Genomic DNA, 17,394 nt, shown 5'->3' with positions numbered 1-17,394 from the left:
AACTTATATCTCATTTTGAATGACATATCTGTCACTATACCCTTCACCATGAGTGGCAAGGGTATATATAAGTTTATCATTCCGCTTGTAATTTCTACATTTTTCATTTGCGAGCCCACAAAGTATATATATTCTGGATCATTAAAGATAGCGATGTCGATGTTGAAATCAACGTTCCGTAGCCTTCAAATAAATTACATACATGATTCGTACATCAATATATCGGGAATTCCTGCTCGGTTGCTATTTAAAATCTATAAAATCGGCCTACAAATGGCTGAGATATAAAAATGGGGTTGTCCCCATTTTTTTTATCTATATCTGGATTACTAAGTCATTAATATAGACAATATGGATAACTAATGATAGATATTTCAGTCTATTGCAAGACTATAGTAAGTTGGACCTACAATAGGTCAAAATCGGGAAAAAAATTTTTAACACGAGTTTTTTTTTCATCAATTCTTTTTCCAAAAAAAAATTTTTTTAAATTAAAAAATAATTTTAAAAAAAAATTTTAAAAAAAATTTGGAAAAAAAATTTCGATAAAACAGCCGAATATAGCACTCTTACTTATTTATTGAACATTATAGTGTAAACAACAAAGTTTGTTTTGCCTCGAATATATGGAATTTTGTGCCAACAAAGTGTTATATGCCGGCAGTTTTGCTTTGCTTCTTTAACTTGAAAAAAGTGCCATAAAGCACAACGAAGACGATTTTGCATGTCCGAAATGCTGCTCGAACCCTATAGAAGAAAATCATTCTTGCACCTCATCATTACTTGTGATGAAAAATGGATCCATTACGATAACCCGAAGTGTAAGCGCTCGTATGTGAAGCCCAACAAACCAGCCGAATCGATACCAAATCAAAATATCCATGGCTCTAAGGTAATACTCTGTATTTGGTGGGAGTAAAAGTGTCCTATCTATTATGAGCTGCTGAAATCTGACCAGACCATCACAGGGAACCTGTACAAAACGCAACTGAATCGTTTAATGCCAGACATGAAATTGTAATATTCCATCATGCCAAGACTCGGCCACATGTTGCAATTAGGGTTTTAATCCCGGGAATTCCCGGGACAAATTTCCCGGGAATTTTGCAAATTTTTCACTTCCCGATTCCCGGGATTTTTAGTTGGGATTCCCGGAAAATAAAACCTGATGAAATTACAATGAAAACAAGTTAGAACTCCATTTTTTTTAAAGTGAAAAGTTTTTTTTTACAGTTTTTCGTTTATATCTCGGGAATAATAGGTCGCTTAATATTATTATTTAGTTGGGGTTTAACGAATTGACATTTAAAAAGACATATGGAAAACTGCACGATCTAGAAATAAAAGTGAATAATCTTCAATGCCAAAATGGACCGGTGCGAATTATTCCACAAAACTCTAGTAGAATAAAGGCCCCCACTTTTGATGGCGGCACTCGCTTTGGTATTTTCAAGTATAGAATTGATTTTGACTTTAAAAGGAAACACAGCAATAGTTCTTGGTAACAATGAGTGTGTTTTCTGCAAAAAAATTCATTCTGTATTATAAAAATTCATTCATAATTCTTCATTTTGTGAATGAACACCTTTGAATTCAATAATTTGGAAATTTTCATCTTTAAGCTTTCCGTCATTATATTTTTTAAAAATTATTTGTATAAACTTTTATATTTTGTAAATAACAAGGCATCAAATTAAGACTTTATGCATACGTAAATATAACATACATATAACAAAAGATCGAAGGAATTAATTCTTAATTCCATTTTCGTGATCAAAATAAATTTTATCTCTTAACGATTCAGTTAAATGTATTGAATTAATTCCTTTTACTAAAATAAAATTAAATACAACTGTAGATTTGAAACAACAAAAATTTAATCATTCAAAGTTTGAATAAATTCTGCTATTAATTAACTTCAAATTGAGGCTTTTAAAGGAAGCTAAAGAATTATATATTGGGAATGGATTTATGAAATGAATTAAGTTCAAAATGAATTAATTAATACAACACTAAGTTTGTATATGAAATGTTGCTATAATATTCATAATTCACAGTATTATTATATATTTCGGGAATATCCGGGTACCCTTGAATGTAGAGAAACATTTTCCCGTTTCCCGGGAATCAAAAAAGGTCGGGAAATTAAAAACCCTAGTTGCAATACCTGTAAAAACTGTTTAGAAAGAAGTGGTTGGGAAGTTTTGCCTCACCCGCCCTATAGTCCAGTCCTTGCCCCGCCCGACTACTATATGTTTCGATCGACTCAGAAAGAATATCCGAATTCTGTCATAGCTACCAATAGCCAATACTTTCAATAAATTCATATTGCGCAAATGTTTCGAAATAAAAGCTAAAAATTTGAAAAAAAAAATCCGCATTTTTAAGTCATACACTCAATATTTACATTTGAATTCCTATTATAAAACAGTGGTCGGCACTCATAGCTTACAGGAGACGTACATGATTTGCTATTTAACAAGTAAGAGAGCTAATTCGGCTGTGCCGAATCTTATATACCCTTCACCAAATTATACTTTAAAATATTTTTAGGTAAACAAAATTTATATTTTTTTTTAGATTTTATTGATAAAGTTTTATCCAAATTTTCTTTTTCATTTTTTTTTAATTTTTAAAATTTTTTCGGAAAAAGAATTTATGACAAAAAGATTTTTTTTTATGAAAAAAAATTCTGGTTAAAAAATATTTTTCCCGATTTTGACCCATTGTAGGTCCAACTTAAGTAATTATAGTAATTACTATAGCCTTATATACATCGTTGCAATGGACTTTGAACTATATATCATTAGATATCCATATTGTCTATATTAATGACTTACTAATCCAAATATAGATCAGAAATAGGTCAAAATCGAGGTTGTGCCGGTTTTTTCCTTATATCTCAGCCATTTGTGGGCCGATTTTGTCGATTTTAAATAGCAACCGAGCCGGAAGAGTTACCGGTATATATGTAAGTTATTTGGGGGCTACGGAAAGTTTATTTCAAAATATAGACGGACAGATGGACATGCCTATATCGACTTCGCTATCTATAACGATCCAGAATATGTATTCTTTGTGGGTTCGCAAATGAAAAATGTAGGAATTACAAACGGAATGACGGAAAAGGGTATAAAAATAGGAATGAAGAAGTTCTTAAACATTATAAAATAAGATTAAAGTTCGTACTGGGGAAAATATTTTTGTCTTTGCAAATTTTTAGTCGGGAAATGTCTGCAACTTTTTCAAAAGTTTTCTTCTTAAAATTACATTATTATTTCTGCCAAGATGAAACAGTTTCATCTTATTTAGGCAGAAAGAACTCTGTTATTATGTCTAGCACCAGTAATAGTCACTGCTTGATCAGTTTATTTTCGAAGAATATGTATGATGCCTCCAGACCTAGATCCGCACCAAACAGTAACAAATTACCCGTGAAGCAATTCAATTACTACACGAGGCAGCCTGTTTTCAACTATGTCATTTCAGTGATCAGAATTAGCCCCCTAGATCATGTAATCGGTATTCTTTTTATAGGACTCTGAACTTTAAGGTCTATGACAACAAGCCAACAAACATCCTGTTAGTTGGAAAGGAAAATATGGAAATAAGAGAAATTCAGCCACATTTAAGAAACATTTTTGACAAAAGAGTGCGAAGTTAAGAAGTTACAGTTTATTACTTCAATTGTTGCTAATTGTTTAACTTAAAGAACAAACTTATAAACCATTTATTTCAAACTATTCGTTGTTGCTTTACATTTTTAATGAAATATTTTCCTTATACAACTTCATTTAATTTGTGTTTAAATTATTTCTTTAATATATTTGTTTTTCCAAAAATCAGCTTGTTTGTTTTAATATTTCCCTTGTACTCTTATAAATACTTGTAAGTAGTTTTAGTTTTCAACAACTTTTCAAAACTAAATTTCGACCTAAATCTTGTAACTACCTGCACTCTGGAATGCTGTTGAGTCAAGTAGCGAGCCAAGAAAAAGCCAAAAGATTTGTGCAATTATAAAAATGCCCAGCAAACACTAAATCAAACAAACTAAATCTAATAATGTTTTTTTTTCATTTCAAAAAGTTAGGAAAATTTTGTATTTTCAAATATTTTCTATTAAAGCAGAGGTCAGCATATAGAGAACAGAAATTATCAAAACATTTTAAGCACTTTCTTGCTCTCTCATTTTTATACACTTCACCTTCGTGAGTTTATATAAGTTTGTCATTCCATTTGTAATTTCCACAGTCTGTCTGTTGAAATCAACTTTCCGATACCCCCAAATAACTTACATACACGATTCATACATCAATATCTCCGGAATTCTTCCGGGTCGGTTGCTTTTCAAGAAAATCGGTCCACAAATGGCTGAGATATAAGGAAAAAACTGGACAACCCCGATTTTTGACCTAAGTCAAAAATCGGGGTATATGGATATCTAATGATAAATATTTCAAAGACCTTTGCAACGACTTATATAAGACCATAGTAAGTTCACCAAAAGTTTTTTTCGCTAAATATTAAAAAAAAAATTTTAAAAACAAAAAAAAAAATTAAATTTAAACAATTTAAAAAAATTCGAAAAAATTCTTCTTTTCTAAAAAATGAAAAAGCTTTGGGAAAAAAAAATTTAAAAATTTTTATTTTGAAGTATAATTTGGTGAAAATATATAAGATTCGGCACAGCCGAATATAGCTCTCTTACTTTTTTTTAAGTTCGTTGACATTCGTAAAGTTTACTGGTAAATAACCGATCATGTTCGCCCCCCTGGTGACTAAGAATTCTCATTTACATTTGAGAAAGACTTTCTTTTCAAATCCTTCTCAATTTTAGATAAAACCTTTGTTTGCTGGGTTTAAATGCTGCCTGTCTAAGCATGTTGAAGGATGAATGGCTGTGCAAATGAACGAATAGATGGATATCTGCTTGGTTTGGTTTGGCTGGAAAGTCTGTATTTATTTTTCAATTAAATATTTACCTTGTTAGCCAAGTTTCTTAAAACTTATTTTCTTATGCTCAGCGCAGCAGCAGAAAACTTGAGCAAGATGTATTCAAAAAAACAAAAGTTAAACAGGAAATATTAAAAAACAAAGTTTTTAAGAAATCTAAAATGTAGTTTATTAAAAATAAATCTAAAGTTAAGATGTAGGACAAACTAAAGATTGAAGATTATTTGTCTAAAATTATTAACTAAAGTAATACTTATGTTTACAAGCAAGTTAATATGAAATAAGTTGGGCTTATTTTTGTAAAATTTATCAAGCAATTTTATGAATTCTAATAAATCAGCTTAACGCCACACTATTGTTTGAAATATGTGTGGAATTTGTATCAACAATTTTGTGACGTATGAATTGCACCAAGAAGTTCACAATTTATCAAAGAAAAAAAATTATTAAAAATCTATTAAAATAAAAAGTGAATCGTATCATAATATCCCAAATAGAACAGTTCATTTGGGTTAGTTCTATTTATCCCTTTCTAGGACGACGACCAGATAAAGTCTTACATTTGGAACCCATCACATAAGTACTTCTATGTCAGTTTCCTTTTCTCTAGTATAACAGTTTGATTATTGTGTTTGAGAAAATAATCTGCTGCGAATTTCTTTAAAGACTCTTTTTAATATCGAAAATTATGAAGTTTTTTTCTCTTTCTGTTTTTTATTATTAAAGGTTGCTAAGAAAATATAACTTTAATTACTTACATACAAAGTTTTTAATGTTTGAGTTCTACTCACTTCTAAGGGTCACAATTTAATTTTTTTTTTAAATTTAAGAGAATTTTAAGCACATACCTGAAATGAAACAAAAGAATAATGGTCACGTTAATGTTGTTGAAAGTACAGAAATAATAAAATATGATGTTAATGTTTTTTTTTTTTTTTTTGTTTTCTTGAAAAGGGTTTATTTTTATAACATACAGTAGGGGTAAGGTTATAAATAAGTTAGTCATTAGGTTTGCAAATTGTAAAATATTTTGGATTCTATATGAGACATAACAATTGTTAAAATAAAGCTCAAAGTAATATATCGGGCTGAAATTTGCAGGAAAAATATTATAAAACATGTAACAAAGCTATATTCAGCTGTGCGAATCTTATACAACCTTCAACAAATTATACTTTTAAATCAAAATTTTCAAAATTTGTTGGTAAAAAAAATAAAAAATTTTCAACATTATTTTTAATTAAATTTTTTTTTTACTTATTAGTGAAAATAATTTTATACCAAAATTTTTTTCAAAATTTAATTTTTATTTTTTTTAATTTCTAAAAAAATATTTTTTAATTTTTAAATAAAAATATTCAAAATTATATATTTTTCTAAATTATAGCAGCAATTTTTTATTAATTAAAATCAAAAAGAAAATTTAAAAAAATAGCTAACAACTTAAAAAAAAGGATTTTAAAAGTTTCAGAAAACAAAATTGGTGGGGAAGTTAATTTTTCAAAATTTTAAAATCGCAGAGAAGCTACAGGCAAGTATATCAGTAAGTTCATATAATTTATTTATCTAAACAAATTTAATTATTTTTGCTATCTTTGACTAATTTCTTAGGTATTTAGAAGATAATACAAATTATTTAGAATTTTTAAAATTTTGCATAACTAAAAAAAATAATTTTTTCAAAAACTTTTTTTCTTTTTTAAAATTATAGCAGTAATTTATCTAAAACACAAACAAAAAGAAAATTTAAAAAAAACGTCTTAGAATCCAAGTTATGGATTTTTAAAGTTTGAGAAAACAAAATTGGCGGGGAAGTTAATAATTCAAAATGTCTAACTCTCAAAGAAGTTACAGGCAACACATCGGTATGTTTATAGATTATATGTATCGAAATAAATTTAATTACTTTGCTTCCTTTTTGGTGCTTACTTCGATATCCAAGAGATTATGTAAATTTTTTGGTATTTTTAAAATTTAGAAAATTAAAAAAAAAAATTGTTTTATTATATATTTTTTCTCCTTTAAAATCATAGCACTAATTCATATTAATGATAGCCAACAAGAATATTTTAAACATTTAGCTTAGAATCCAAGTTATAGATTTTTAAAGTTTCAAAAAACAAAATTGGCGGGGAAGTTAATATTTCAAAATTTCTAATTCGCAAAGAAAATACAGGCAACTCATCGGGATGTTCATAGATTTTATTTATCTTAACAAATTTAATTATTTTTGCTTCATTTTTGGAATACTAAGAAAGAAACTAAGTAATTTCTTAAAGATAATGTAATTTTTTTATGTATTTAAAAATTAGAAAATTTTTAAAAAATTTGAAAAAAAAATTATATTGTTTTACTTCTTAAAATTGTAGCAGTGATTGATATTAATCATAATCAAAAAGAAAATTAAAAAAATGTTGCTGATAATTCAAGTTATAAATTTTTAAAATTTAAGGAAAAGTAAATTGGCGGGGAAGTTGATATTTAAAAATTTTAAATTGGTAAATCTATTTGTGTATGTTGAGATTTAAAAGCTATATAAAATCAAATAGCAGGTTATTTACCAAAATAAATTCGGTTACTCACTAACAGAAACCGATTACTCATTAAAAACAAACCGGTTTTTTACAAAAAAAAAACTGGCTATTCACTTAAAAATCGTTTATTCTCTAAAAAATTTTAATTCAATAAACAAAAAACTATTCTACCCCAAAAAACTAATACATTTGGTTACTAAACTTCTGCAAACATTAATTTTTATTTCAAATATCTCGGGGAAAATATCTGGAAGTAGAGTATTACCCATATTGAAGAGTACATATGATTCGGTGAAGCCAATTATAGAGCTCAAACTTGTAAATTCTAGGAAAGTAAAAATGAAATTAATAATAAATATTTATGTAGTTGATGAAGAAAAACGGGTCAAAGGAAAACACAAAAAGGTCTTTTAAACAAAAGTTTGTTTAGGCTTTAAAACAACACAAATTAAAACAATTGTCATTTGTTAAATTAGAACTACACTCAAACTTCTGTTTAAGGGGTTAAAATGAAACTCACAAAAAAGTAATGAAAAAATCTAAAATTAAGAGAAAAAAAAACCGTAGAACAAATTCAGTTAATTTGTTTTCCATGAAAGTAATGAAAATATTTTTTTTCTATATTCCATCGCAGATTAAGATCCAAAGAATTCTCTTTTAAACAAATTGAAAAATCTCCTGTCTCATCTACCTAGAATGTTTGACATTTGACCTCCCCTCCTTAAGCATTCTAATGCCTTATGTTCTTTAAAATCAAACAACCATGTAAACATTGTCATGCTTGTGTGAATGTACAAGCTCCTCTTAAATCTTTGTAAAGTGTTCAAAATGCCAATATTAATTGTCTAAAGCCAATAAATTTTACAAATTTTCGTTTAAAGCTCATCAATTTCTTTTATAGCTTTTGCCAAAAATTTATATTTATGTTGTGTTTTATAAAAAAAACATTTCATTTACACTTTCACACACACACCCACAACAACACAGGTGTGTTCCTCGATCCATTTAAACTTCAGGTTGTTAAATTTAAATAATGTCTAGACAAAAAGATTGCTTTCAATGAAATGGAAAAACAAATAGCTTATTTTGACCAACAAAATGTTGGACAATACTCAAATTAAAGGTTAAATCTGAAATGCAAAGGAAATGAGAAAAATAATCCAACAAAAATAAATACAAATAAACACCCACTAACGGCTTTAAAACACCCATTTTAAAGAGACCTCAAAACTGTAAGGGTAAATCTTCCATTGAAAAAAATAAAATCTTAAATCCTACGGAAAATAATAGGCACATTGTTACTTTCTTTCGTATGAAAAATGTGTCCAACTTTTTAGAATCACAGCAATAAACTGAAAAATGTGACTGAAATGATGAGAGTGAAATCTGGGCAAAAAAAAAAAATTTTTTTTGTTCTTTCCAGGTCATAAATTTTAAGCACCAAAAAATCTTTCTTTGTTGTTTGTGTTTTTTTAGTGTCAACATGTAGAAAAACCCCAACTGAAAAAATACACCAAGTCCAACGAACCAAAACCACCATCAACGATTGTAAAACAAACCATTCTTCACATTGTTTAAAAATAAAATAAACCAGAGCCAACAAAAAAAGAAAAATTAAAAAAAAAACGTCAAACAAAATTCTAGTAAGACAAATGTGGCGTCTGTTTGGATAAATGTATCAGTATGTTTGCACCCTATATCCAGCTGTTAATCAAAATAAAAGTTATGAATTTCAAAATTCTAGGCCAAGGATTATTTGATATCTAAATTACAATATTGAAACCCTCAATTTTCAATTCGGATCTAACTCAAATGGTTTAGAAAATAGGACTTCCATATTGCTCTTTATTTAATACAGTCAAATTTAACTTATTTTTCCGACTTTAAATAAATTTAAACGGATAATAAACCACCATATGGTGTAGGGTAAAAAAACCCCAAACCAACTAAACTGTTATGAAAACATTGAACTCATCCATTGCATACTTTTAGGAGGTTTAACAAATACCAACCCATATGAGTTTTTTTACTCATAAAAGGCGAGAGAGTTTGCATAAGTGAAAGGTTATGATTTTCTCCTACTGCCAACTTCTAACTATATGCAAACACACATCCACTTAACACAAAATTGTACAAAGAAAAAAGTCATTGCCCATTTAAATGAGTTTATGTGTGTTTTAGTTATGCGCTCACAAAAAAATGTTGTTTGAAATATCTGGTATATAATTTTCCGGACATTATCGCGGTTTTTGACCTCATGTCCTGAGTTTTAAAGTATAATTTCGTTGACGTTGTTGTTGTATTGTAGTTAATAAACTATAATTTTATATTAAGCTCACATTAACAAAGGAACTTGAAACACTGCTTGTTAATATATTTATAGCTTAGAAACGGTTTTAGTTATAGATGAGTAAGTAAAAGACTGCAGTATTTTCTTTTTCTATTTATATTTTGCCACAAATTGTGTCTTTGTTTAGTCTTGTTGTCAAACATCAAAAGGTCAGTTCATTTTGTCGTTCTTGTTAAATTAACTACCCAACATAGTTCTTTGCTGTTGCCTTTTATTAACTAAGTAAAACTTTTTATGGCTTCGTTTTATTTTTTGTTCTGTAATTTGAACTTAAAAAGCGTTACGATGTAATTTGTTGCAGAGGGTTTGTGTGTATGTCGGCTTTAATATTCACTTAGTTTTCTGTTGTATGTAACAAATACTTTTATATTGACAAAGACACCAAAACAAAAAAACTTTTTTGCCCCCTACCACTACTCACTGGTGTCACAAACTTTGGCGTAAAAATATAGCGTAAATGTGTCTTATCTTGTTTTTTTGGAGGGGGTAGGTTAAGAGAATACATAGTTACTAAATTAGTTTCATATTAAAAATTACAGAAAAATATAGTGGAAAGAAAGTTTCAAATTAAAGTTGTTTTTAACTACGCAGCCAGTAAAATTGGTGGTAAATGAGGTTTTCAACCTTGTAAATATAATTGGTCTGGACTTAGGGAATATAAGAAAGGCTGGGTATTATGCTATTGTTTATTTCAATATTTCTATGGTAATTTTAAGATCTGAGATTTTTGTTAAAATTCTTTAACAAGAGTTTAAATTTTAAAATGTGTGAATTTAATACAATTAGACCCAGCATTTAAATAAAACCATTTATTTGTTATAGAAATAATATTGAAAACTTTGATTTTCCATAGCTAACTTTTATTTTCTTTAGAAAAGTTATCGATAACTTTGATTTTCTATAGAAAAGTCATCGATAACTTTGATTTTCTATAGAAAAGTTATCGATAACTTTGATTTTCTATAGAAAAGTTATCGATAACTTTGATTTTCTATAGAAAAGCCATCGATAACTTCGATTTTCTATAGAAAAGTTATCGATAACTTTGATTTTCTATAGAAAAGTTATCGATAACTTTGATTTTCTATAGAAAAGTTATCGATAACTTTGATTTTCTATAGAAAAGTTATCGATAACTTTGATTTTCTATAGAAAAGTTATCGATAACTTTGATTTTCTATAGAAAAGTAATCGATAACTTTCAGTTTATATGGAATGTTATCGATTATTTTCAGAGTCTATAGGAAAACTATCGATAACTTTCAGTTTATATAGAAAAGTTATCAATAACTTTGATTTTCTATAGAAAAGTTATCGATATCTCTGATTTTCTATATAAATGTTATCGATTACTTTTCTATATAATATTAAAATTATCGATAACTTTGATTTTCTATAGAAGAGATATTGATAACTTTAAGTTTCTATAGAAAAGTAATCGATACCATTCAGATTATATAGAAAAGTTATCGATTAATTTCAGTTTTTATAAGAAAGTTACCGATAACTTTCAGTTTATACTGAAAACTTATCGATAACTTTCAGTTTCTATAGAAAAGTGATCAATCAATTCTATTTTATCTAGAAAAGTTATCGATATCTCTGATTTTCTATACAGAAGTTATCGATATCTTTGGTTTTCTATAGAATAGTTATCGCTAACTTTGATTTTGTATAGAAAAGTTATTGATAACTTTCAGTTTATATAAAAAAGTAATATATAACTTACAGTTTCTATAGAAAAATTATCGATAACTTTTAGTTTATATAGAAAAGCTATAATAACTTTGATTTTTCTATACAAAATTTAAGGATTTTCTCTAGAAAATTTATCGATAACTTTTATTTTCTCTAAAATAGATTCGATAAATTTGATTTTCTCTAGAAAAGTTATCGATAACTTTTATTAAAATTCGTAAAACCCACATATTCCTATAATTATTTAAACATACCCAACAATTTTCTGTTGATTTATTCTTTTGTTTTTCCACATTTTTTTTATTGAAATCTATTATAAACTCCATCATCATCAATTTGCCATTAATAATGTTAATTAATGAAAAACAACAAAAAAAAAAACAACAGAAAACTGACAGAATAAATACGAAAATATTGCATGAATATATGAAATATTTACAATACAATTTCAATACATTTCAGCACTTAATGGAAAAATAATTTCACAATAAAATACCTGAAAAACAGAAAACAAAAGTAGCAATAAAAAAAAACAAATGTGTCCTTAATAAAAAAAACAGGAAACCATGAGTGAAAGTATTGTATAAATGAATCAATATAGTGTGTCCATAGTAATGTGAAACAAATAGAAATATTAAATAATTAAAATATTAAAAACAAATTTAAAAAAAATATTTATACATGATGAAGGACTATTTAAATAAAAAAACATGTTTTACAAACTTGAATAAACCTTTTTTTTGTAAACTAATTAAATTAAAATAAAATTGAGATAGATTTATTCATGTGAGATAAAAAAAATTTAATGTGAAAACAATTTGAACAAGTTTATGGATTAATAAAATGCAAATAAAAACTTTACATAAATAAAGCCAGTGAATAATAAAGTTGGCCTTAAAATAGGCCATTAATTTTAAATAAATTGTAACCCCCTTATGGTATGCTGTTGTTTTTTAAATAAATAAAAAGTCTTGTTGCTTGTTTTAAAATATGTATCTTTGTATCTAAATTCAAATCTAAACACGCCTTAAGCATGATGATGAATGATTTCATGACATTGCGCCATAACTGCCTTTAAATCTTTGTCCTTAATTTATATTTATTCCCGTTGGACAAACAACACGCACTCTTGCATGCAAGCATATTAATAAAACATATTTTATATGGATTTTTATGCATAAGCTGAAACAACTTTTTTTTTATAATTATAATAATTCTGCACAATTTTAGATGCACAGGAACATGAGGGACATGCCATAGGTCATACCAACATGTGAATTCCAATTGTTTTCTAGCAATTTACAAAATATTTGGGAAAAAACTCAGCCAAATCGATTTGGCAGAACTTTTGGAAATTTAAACTTTAAGGTTAAACAAAATTTAAGTAAAAATATCAGATATTAGATACATAACAACATATTTTTTTTATTTGTTTTATGTTTAAAAATGGAAATTTGCTTTATTGCCACAACATGCAACTACAACTACAGGTTGGAACCATCCAACCGTCATTACCATGCTATCTTTTTCTACACGTTTACCACCACAATGAAAAATTATTCTTTCATCTCTCTTTTACTCTTTACCTTCATTTGCCCAACTGCCACATTGACCAGATTCCTGGGAAAACTAATAGCCACAACAAAGAATCTAACCCGGTTAGAAGTGAAGTAAAATCTACACTGCAATTTTGTTTGTTCAGGCCAGAGATGGTAATTAATGTTAAACAAGAAAAATTCAAAAAATAAAAATGCCATCAATACTGCAATTGCCAAATTGCAATAGGAGAACCACATTCAAGAGCTCTTCATATTTAAATTTAATATTATGTTAAAATGTGTTCCATCCTAATGTTTTCCTGTTGGTCATGTAATTTATGCATACATACATATCTGTTTTGTTGTTTCCTCTTCCCGGCTCTATTATTTCAGTGGGAAAATGTTTATGGTTTGTTTTTATAGCATATTTTTGTGGGTTTTTGAAATTGTGTTAGTGCACGTGTACAGGGGGGTATTTAAGCTGTTGCATAAATACGTATTAGAGATTCATTAACATTTCTATAAATGGACAGAAAGAAACGTTGAGACAATAGCTATTAGTAGAAGCTAAAAATTAATAAGAGATATTTATGTGCTTTAATGATTTGATGATTTTAATTCGATAACTTTTCTTAAAGAAATTACAGTTATTGATAATTTTTACAAAAAAAAATTCAAGTTAACGATAACTTTTCTAAGAAAATCTATCTATGGGAAATCAAAGTTATCTTTCTATCGAAATTCAATGTTTATGTATAACAATCAAAGTTAGCGAAAACTTTTCTATATACAATTAAAGTTATCGACAAATTCTCTATGGAAAATTAAAATTTTCAATTACTTTTCTTTAGAAAATCAAACATATCCATGACTTTTCTATAGAAATTCGAAGATATTGAAAACTTATAGAAAATCAAAGTTATAAATTTTCTTTAGAAAATCAATGTTATCAATAAAATTGCAATAGATTCTAAATGTTATAAATTTTTTAATGGAAAGTTATCGAAAAGTTTTTTATTGAAAATCAAAGTTATCGACAACTTTACAATGGAAAAAGTTATGGATTTTTTTTTCAGAAAATTAAAGTCCTCAATAACATATCATTCGAAAATCAGAGTTAACGATAACTTTTTCTTTATAAAATCAAAGTTATTAATAGCTTTTCTAAAAACAATCGAAGTTATCGATAACTTTTCTATAAAAAAACAAAGTTATCTATAACATTTCTAAAAAAATTAAAAGTTTTCGATAACTTTTCTACAGAAAACCAGATTCTACAGAATCTAAAAGTTATCGATAACTTTTCTATAGAAACTGAAAATTATCGATAACTTTTCTATAAAAAATCAGAGATATATTTTCTAGAGGAAATCAATGTTATCGAAAACTTTTCTAGAGAAACTCAAAGTTATCGAAAACTTTTCTAGAGAAAATCGAATTTATCGATAACTTTGCTAGATAAAATCAAAGTTATCGATAGCTTTTCTGAAAAAATTAAAGTTATCGATATCTTTTCTATGGAAAACCAAAGTTATCGATATCTTTTCAATGGAAAACCGAAGTTATCGAAAACTTTTCTATAGAAAACTGAATTTATCGATAATAAAACCAAATTTATGGATAACTTTTCTATAGAAAACCAAATTTATCGATAACTTTTCTATATAAAAACGAATTTATCGATAACTTTTCTAAAGAAAACCAATGTTATCGATAACTTTTCTAAAGAAAACAATGTTATCGATAACTTTTCTATATAAAACCGAATTTATCGATAACTTTTCTAAAGAAAACCAATGTTATCGATAACTTTTCTAAAGAAAATTAATGTTATCGATAACTTTTCTAAAGAAAACCAATGTTAACGATAACTTTTCTATAGAAAACCGAATTTATCGATAACTTTTCTATAGAAAACCAAAATTATCGATATCATTTCCATGGAAAACCAAAGTTATCGATATCTTTTCAATGGAAAACCGAAGTTATCGAAAACTTTTCTATAGAAAACTTAATTTATCGATAACTTTTCTAAATAAAACCAAAGTTATCGATAACTGTTCTATAGAAAACCAAAGTTATTGATATCTTTTCTATATAAACCCCAATTTATCGACAACTTTTCTATATAAAACCAAATATACCGAATTTATCGATAACTTTTCTAAAGAAAACCAATGTTATCGATAAATTTTCTATAGAAACCCGAAGTTATCGATAACTTTTTTATGGAAAACCAAAATTATCGATATATTTTCTATATAAACCCCAATTTATCGATAACTTTTCTAAAACCAAAGATACTTTATTATAGGTACTGGAAGTTATCGATAAGCTATTTATACAAAGCTAATTTTATCGAAAATATTTCTATAGAAAACATGAAATCGATAACTTTTCTATAGAAAACCAAAGTTATCGATAGCTTTTCTACAGAAAACCCAATTTATCAATAACTTTTCTTCAAAAAACTAAAGTTATCGATAACTTTTATACAGAACATTAAAGTTATCGATAACTTTTCTATAGAAAACCAAAGTTATCGAAATGTTTTACATGGAAAATCAAAGTTAAATATAACTTTTCTACAGAAAATCCATGTTATGGATAAGTTTTCTTTAGAAAATCCTAGTTTTTGAAAACGTTTTAGTTATCAACACATTTTTGCTAGAGTGTTTAAGTCATCAACAACTTTTCTGGGGAAAATTGTAGATAAAAAAGTTTATGTTTTTTGTTTTGTTCAGTGTACTCACCATTTTGTTTTCTTTGTATTATTATTTTACACACAATACTCCAAAACTTTCCAAAGTTTGTATGTTTCACAAAAAAATATGTTGATTTTCTTACATAAATTTTAGAAAAACTTCTTCAATTGTAAGTTGCTACTTCTTTTCTTTTTTTTACTTCTTTTTTTTTGTTTATAACTGAATTCTATTTAAAGTTTTTGTAGCTGTAGGCAATTTTCGTTTTTTCTTCGAAAACTCTCAAAAAAAAATTCTATGATGGCTCCTTTCAACAAAAATAATTATGTAAAACAAAAGAAAAATAATACAATAAATAAAACTTGCTCCTTTGTTGCAGTTTCTCTTATTTTCTGTTGTTGTTTAAAACATATTATGATAAGTTTAATTAAATTACAGAATGTTTTGTTTCACTTTTTCTATTCCTTACTGTTATTGCTGCTTAAAAATGCCAAGAGGCAAATAAAACGAAGTAAACAGAAAACAAAAACTAGCAGGATAAAACCAAACTAAAATCCATCAACAAGTAATACATAATATGCAGTTAAATAGTTGTACATAATGGTAGTAATGTTTACACTTACCTTGTTGTTACTTTTACAGCAAAACAGCATCATTATTTGTAGTTAAGCTCTCCTTATTATATTTAACTCCCTCTTTCTCTCTTTCACTCCTCCTTTCACACTCACTGTCTCTCCACTTTTGTATTTAAAAATGTGCGTAAGTGTGGGGGTATGTAAATCATACAAATTGCAGTCATATTTCTAGTACAATGTAGTTGTTTTTCAGTTTATTGTTATTTTCTTCCTGCTTAAAACGTTGTTTTTGTATTATAACAGCAACAATATGGTAGTAAAGTTATTGTTGTTATTATTTTATGACAAGTATTTCCATTTTACAACAATAACTGTTGTTGTTGTATAGAGAACTGCCTTCAAATGATCCTTCTTGTAATAATAATATTTTTTTTATTATTTGCCGTTTTTTTACGAAGAGAGTTTTGTGGAGTTATGAAAATCCCCAGTGAGTAGTGTAATGAAAATGGTTGCTGCTGCTGTTGTTTTTATTATTGTTTTTAATACTTGCTGTTTGTTAAAAATGTACTAATGTTGTTGTTGTTTATCTTGTTTATATGCATACAACATAAAGCTTTATTGTTTCTCTCTTTCTTTGTTGTATGTAAACAATAATTCTCTCTTGCCTTAACGCATTTTCTTTTCGTTGTTTATATTTAGTTTTCTTTTTTTATAGAAAATTTCTATAAATATGTTTTTAAAACATTTGTTTTTCCTTTTTTTGTTGCAAAAAAAAAACGTTTATTTTTTCTATTTTTGTTGTTGATGTTGTTGCACGTTCATTATAAAAAAAAGTTTCTTTTAAATGTTTTTATGCAGATTTCTTTAGGATTTTCATTTAGAATTCTGAAAGAAGAAAAAAATATGGAAAAGGATTATTAGGTTGTGTAAAAAACAGAATTACAATTATCTTTTGGCCAAAGTGTAAGTTATCCTTGAATTTTAATTACATTGTTAAGAGAGCTAAGTATTAAAAAGGTAAGGCTTAACGGTAGACTTTAGATT

The 17,394-nt window shown here is 26.9% G+C and overlaps 1 protein-coding gene across 3 annotated transcripts in view; it reads right to left on the bottom strand.

Moving 5' to 3' along the window:
• Positions 1-17,100, bottom strand: part of rdgA (retinal degeneration A) — a 333,538-nt gene extending 316,438 nt beyond the window's left edge. The window contains exon 1 of one of the 3 annotated variants that reach the window (XM_065510459.1): positions 16,399-17,100. The gene's annotated coding sequence lies outside the window, so the exon portion shown is untranslated. The remainder of the gene's footprint in view (positions 1-16,398) is intronic. The other 2 variants (XM_065510457.1, XM_065510458.1) reach the window with 2 other exon arrangements.
• Between the last annotated feature and the right edge of the window lie 294 nt (positions 17,101-17,394).

This window comes from Calliphora vicina, chromosome 4, assembly GCF_958450345.1.
Source record: "Calliphora vicina chromosome 4, idCalVici1.1, whole genome shotgun sequence".
NCBI classification, from domain to species: Eukaryota; Metazoa; Arthropoda; class Insecta; order Diptera; family Calliphoridae; genus Calliphora; species Calliphora vicina.
Note: the sequence above shows the minus strand (reverse complement) of the source record. Positions and strands in the feature narration are given on the sequence as shown.